This window comes from Bufo bufo, chromosome 1 (genome assembly GCF_905171765.1).
Source record: "Bufo bufo chromosome 1, aBufBuf1.1, whole genome shotgun sequence".
Lineage (NCBI taxonomy): Eukaryota > Metazoa > Chordata > Amphibia > Anura > Bufonidae > Bufo > Bufo bufo.
The window spans coordinates 300,832,944-300,839,600 of record NC_053389.1 but is presented as its reverse complement, the minus strand read 5'-3'; positions in this window follow the sequence as shown (position 1 = coordinate 300,839,600).

Here is a 6,657-nt window from a genome sequence, read left to right as displayed (position 1 = left end):
AGGACCGGGAGTCTGAAGGTGGCAGGGTGCTGTAGATATCACTGTTATAGTGGATAGCATTTATCTTTTAACGACACACACAAATATTAAATGAAATAGATTAAATATACCCGAGCGAAGCCGTGTCCTTCAGCTAGTATATATATATATAAAATCTAATATATAAAGCTGAGTGTATGTATGTGTGTGTGTGTGTGTATGTATGTATGTCTGCTAAAGGAATCCACACAGTTGCATTTACAATCACGAAATTTGGCACACAGGTACATCAGGTGTCCTGGAAGGTTTTAGACTGGGTCTTAGCTCTCTAGGACGTACCGTTCCTGAGATATTCCCAAAAATATGCAAATATGGCCCATCACATGACCTACATTTGCCAATAGAAGCCTGCAGGTCTTTCTCTTCATGTCCCAACTTTATATCCCAACTGCCATACACACGGTCACATGTCCATTATCAGCCAATAGAAGTCTGGTCACATGTCCCTTATCAGCCAATAGAGGTTTGCAGGTCCTTAGTCTCCACATACACAGAGTTTTACTACAGGTTTCCATAACAACCCAGCCATTTTTCTTCACTGCTGCAGGTCAGCTTTAAAGGGGCAGAGTGCTGTGGAGGTCAAAGTTCAGGGGGAATGTAGGGTGGCCATTCAGGCCACCCTCAAAAGACAGGCTTAAAGACCCGCCCCTAGGTCCCGCAAAGCCATGCCTCAATCCGGTTAGGCCACCCCCCCACTCCGCAGCTGATGGGGATTTAAAAAAAATGAAGGTAAAAATCAACTTCTGTCAGCTGCAGGGGTGCGAGGGAGGGTGACTTTCTCCCTGCAGCTCACGCTCAGACAGCACAGAACACAGGGAGTCTGAAAGCCGGACTGTCCAGCCTGAAACCGGACCTCTGGCCACCCTAGGGGCAGGCTGCTGTGGAGGTCACTGTTAAGGGGGCCGGATGCTGTGGAGGTCACTGTTAAAGGGGCGGGAACTGTGGAGGTCTCTGTTAAGGGGATGGTCCACTATGGTGGTCAGTGTTAAGGGGCGGGGTACTGTAGATGTCACTGTTATAGTGGATACTGTCGATATCACACAAACATTAAATAACAATAAGAATAATAACAATAACATGTGTAAAGCACTTTTCTCCCATAGGACTCAAAGCGCATAGATATGTCTCAGATCAATACAGGGTTGCAGGCTGTCAAGGTGTTCATAAATGCCAGACTAAACAGGTGGCTTTTCAGTTTGGACTTAAATGCTTCCAGGGATGGGGATGTCCTAATTGGGTGTGGCAGGAAGTTCCAAAGTGTAGGGGGGGCATGACAGAAGGCTCTGTCTCCAAAGGTTTTGAGGTGGACACTAGGGGTGATCAAGTTATTAGATCCTTTTGATCTAAGATTGTGGGGGGCTGTGATGCAGTTGCAACAAGTCCTTTAGGTATCCAGGGCCTTGATTGTGCAAGAATTTGAATGTCAATAAGCCAATCTTAAACGGAATTCTAAATTTTTGTCGGTAGCCAGGGTAGTGAGCGAAGGGTTGGTGTTATGTGGCAATGGCGGGGTTGGCTTGTTAACAGCCTTGCAGCGGCATTCTGTACTAATTACAGGCGATGCAGGTCTTTGTTTGGAATGCCTGTATAGAGAATATTGCAGTAGTCCAACCATGATGTGATGAAGGCATGAATTTGGAAGATCTGCTTGAGGTATGAGGTGTTTAATTTTTGCAATGTTCCTTAGTTGAGAGAAGGAAAGTTTCACAACAGCTGAGATTTGATTCCTGAAGCTTAATTCCCCATCAATCAAGATGCACAAGCTGCGCACAAAGTCTGATTTGTTCAGGTCTGAGCTCCCTATCCTTAGTGGTGCTGACTGAGACTGGAGCTGCTTTGCTGTCGAACACTGACCTCCGATAACAAGAACCTCAGTTTTGTCAGCAAATCGCGCCCTGGCGTACACCATATTTTAGTGCTATAGGGTTGGAGAGGAAGGGCCCCAAGGATACCCTTTGAGTTCTGCCAGCCAGGAAGTAGTTGAACCACTGGAGAACTAAGCCATCTATGCCACAATACTCTTGTAGCCTGCAAGATTTTGTGATCAACTGTGTCAAAAGCCGCTGAGAGGTCGAGCAAAATCAGGATGGAACATTGACCTCTGTCTCTTGCCATGAGCAGATCATTGCAGATCTGGGTGAGGGCTGTTTCACAGCTGTGGTGTTTTCTGAAACCAGATTGGAGAGGGTCAAGGATGCTGTTTCTTGAGAGCCTGGCTTCAAGTTGGAGATAGACAGCCTGTTCAATAACTTTCCCCAGAAAACGGAGGTTGGAGACAGATCTGTAGCTGTTTAGAGCATCTGGGTCTAAGGATGGTTTCTTGAGTAGCGGTCTGACGATTGCTTCTTTCAGACAGGTGGGAAACCTGCCTTCTTGTAAGGAACTGTTGATTATTTTGTGGAATGCTGGTCTAAATAGCTCAGGGCATCAATGAAATAGATTAAATATACCAGTGTGAAGCCGGGTCCTTCAGCTAGTCTAATATATAGAGCTGAGTTTATGTGTGTGTATGTCCGCTAAGTGAATCCGCACCTTTGCATTTACAATCACGAAATTTGGCACACAGGTACATCAGGTGTCCGGGAAGGTTTTAGGCCAGATCTCAGCTCTCTATAAATGTACCATTCCTAAGATATTCCCCCCAAAAAATGCAAATATGGCACATCACATGATCTACATTAGCCAATAAAAGCCTCCAGGTCTTTATCTTCATATCCCAACTGCCATACACAAGGGCACATGTCCCTTATCAGCCAATAGAAGCTTGCAGGCCCTTAGTCTCCACATACACACAGTTTTACACCAGGTTTCCATAACAACAAAGCCATTTTTCTTCACTGCTGTAGATCAGCTTTAAAGGGGCAGGGTGTTCTGGATGACAGTGTTAAGGGAGGGGAGTGCTGTGGAGGTCACAGTTAAGGGGGCAGGTAGGGTGGCCATTTAGGCCACCCTCAAAAGATGGACCTAAAAACCACGCCCCCAGGTCCCGCTAAGCCATTCCCTGTTAGGCCATGCCCCATCCCACTCCGCAGCCAACCGGGGTTGAAAAAATAAAGGTAAACATCAAATTCTGTCAGCTACAGGGGTAGGAGGGAGGGTGACTTTCTCCCTGCAGCTCATGCTCAGACAGCACAGTGCTGCTTTCTGAGAGTGAGCTGTTCAAAAGGAAATGCCTGTGTTCGTCCCAGCCCTGTGCAGCCGGTCTGCCCGGCCTAAAACCGAGCCTCTGTTATTTAAGAAAACTTGATATAGTGAAGCACCGCCAGACTTGTATAATTCACGCTTGTTTTAATATACTTACAAAATGGGAATCACAAATTGCGTATAAAATCACATAAGTTCACTGGTTGTATCACCCTTGGGCAAGTGATACAACCAGTGAACTTATGTGATTTTATACGTGATTTGTGATTCCCATTTTGTAAGTACAGTTGCAAGAAAAAGTATGTGAACCCTTTGGAATGATATGGATTTCTGCACAAATTGGTCATAAAATGTGATCTGATCTTCATCTAAGTCACAACAATAGACAATCACAGTCTGCTTAAACTAATAACACACAAAGAATTAAATGTTACCATGTTTTTATTGAACACACCATGTAAACATTCACAGTGCAGGTGGGAAAAGTATGTGAACCCCTAGACTAATGACATCTCCAAGAGCTAATTGGAGTGAGGTGTCAGCCAACTGGAGTCCAATCAATGAGATGAGATTGGAGGTGTTATTTATAGCTGCCCTGCCCTATAAAAAACACACACCAGTGCTGGGTTTGCTTTTCACAAGAAGCATTGCCTGATGTGAATGATGCCTCGCACAAAAGAGCTCTCAGAAGACCTACGATTAAGAATTGTTGACTTGCATAAAAGCTGGAAAGGGTTATAAAAGTATCTCAAAAAGCTTTGCTGTTCATCAGTCCACGGTAAGACAAATTGTCTATAAATGGAGAAAGTTTAGCACTGCTGCTACTCTCCCTAGGAGTGGCCATCCTGTAAAGATGACTGCAAGAGCACAGCGCAGACTGCTCAATGAGGTGAAGAAGAATCCTAGAGTGTCAGCTAAGGACTTACAAAAGTCTCTGGCATATGCTAACATCCCTGTTAGTGAATCTATGATACGCAAAACACTAAACAAGAATGGATTTCATGGGAGGATACCACAGAGGAAGCTACTGCTGTCAAAAAAAAAAACATTGCAGAAGAGCACCTGGATGTTCCACAGCAGTACTGGCAAAATATTCTGTGGACAGATGAAACCAACGTTGAGTTGTTTGGAAGAAACACACAACACTATGTGTGGAGAAAAAGATGCACAGCACACCAACATCAAAACCTCATCCCAACTGTGAAGTATGGTGGTGGGGGCATTATGGTTTGGGGCTGCTTTGCTGTGTCAGGGCCTGGACGAATTGCTATCATCGAAGGAAAAATGAATTCCCAAGTTTTTCAAGACATTTTGCAGGAGAACTTAAGGCCATCTGTCCACCAGCTGAAGCTCAACAGAAGATGGGTGTTGCAACAGGACAACGACCCAAAACATAGAAGTAAATCAACAACAGAATGGCTTAAACAGAAGGAAATACGCCTTCTGGAGTGGCCCAGTCAGAGTCCTGACCTTAACCCGATTGAGATGCTGTGACATGACCTCAAGAAAACGATTCACACCAGACATCCCAAGAATATTGCTGAACTGAAACAGTTTGTCTAATTTTTTTTACTTCACAGAAAACCAGCAATTTAACAGCGGTGTTTAGACTTTTTATAACCACTGTATATCTTCTTTTCACTTCCTTGGCCAAAAAGACAAATTTGGTTTATTTTGTATTCCGTTATTTACACATTTCTCTTAATTCACACAGATGGTTAGACATGTAACTAGGGAACGGCTTGTGTGAACAGTATTACACACCCAACCTACTTTTTGCTGCAATTATTTTAATATAATTTCAGCTGTTCTTTTTATTTCCCCTACAAAGCAGCGATATGTTATTATTTTGCATAGTTTAGAAAAACACATTTCTGCTCATCTTTGTATTTAGTACAAAGTGAATACAACAGCCTTCAGTTTCAATTAATATCTCAAGCTCCTGCATTACTATTAATGCACTTCTTTTCACTCCATTTATCTTTCCCTCTCTTTGTCTCAATTGAGCCATTGCATTTGCATTTGTGGTGCCCTGGAGTATGGGTACATTGGACTATGCAAAGCCATCAACCCTTTTAGTACACTTTAAAGGGTTAACGTGCACTGTAATTTATGCTGTTGTATGCACTTATACTGTTTCATATTGTTGAAATTTATTTATATGTTTATTGTAATATATCTTGTACAGTTGCACTGTTATTACACTATAGCTGCACTGCCCTGTGGAAAGGGTTAATGCAAAGCCAGTTAATACTGAAAGACTTTATGACACTCTACCCATGAAAGATTTTGGAGGGGAAAAACAAACACACTGACCTCCTCTCTGGTTTAGCTCTGTTCTTTATGTCTGAAGGCATGTTTATGTCTGGAATAGCTGCTTAGTCATTCCCATGGACTTTCATTAAAACTTTATACAAGTCTATGACAGACTAAAATTGTAACATTGCTTCTGTTTAGGCTGTGCTTCTCCACTCCACCACTCCCAATAAATGGTTCTAGTTCAGCCAGAAACTTTATATAAGGAGAGCAGTCAGAGTCCCTGCTTGTCTGCAGATAGGGGCCAGTGTTTAGTAGGAGATACTCTGTCAGTCTGCAGATAGGGACCAGTGCTTATTAGGACAGATTCTGCCAGTCTGCAGATAAGAACCAATGTTTAATAGAAGATACTCTGCCAGACTGCATACGTGACCAGTGAAACACTCTGAGATGGGGATGTTGAGCGACAGACCATTCACCACAGAGCCATCTGGTTGACTGAGGCACAGCCCTTGGCCAGCGTACCAGCCTTCTGCAAGAGAGGGATAGAAATTTAACTCATGGCTTACCTCAGTATGAAAACTTCTTCAGCCTGGGAGGAGACTGGTGAAGCCATCTTAGTGCATTGTCTGTATTGTTTTGCACTTGAGTTCCTCCAGTAAAAAGGTGCACTGATTTACTGCAGACCCTGACTCTCTGGACTTATTTCCCACTGGGCCGCACCACGCCTTATCATCCCTTCTAGAAAGCAGCATCATGTGGTAACATCTCAAGTGTGTCAGAGAGACCCAGCATAGCCTTCGGGCCACCCTAAAGCCAAGCGATGCACATATCTTTCCTTTTTAATCTTTCTTTTACTATAGATACCACATATTTTTCCAGTGTTTAATATTGAGAACTTTTCACTGCTAAATTTATTTTTCATTCCCAATGAAAACATTATAGAGAATCTTAACTTTATGGTTGTGTTCTAGGCAGCGCTGCATGTATCACAGGGTTTTCCTAGGAACGCTGCTGGGGCCAATAGGTTTGTGAGGCACCATTATTAACTTTTCTTTCCTTTTCTTTGCTTGATACTTACAGCAGATGGTATAGCCTTTGATAAAAGCTGAAGTAGTATATTTCTTAAAGGGGTTGTCAACTGCCACATGACATGTTAAAATGGCCCATTCATTACCCCAGCATGCCCATAAAAGCCCCCCACCCCCTGCAACTGCC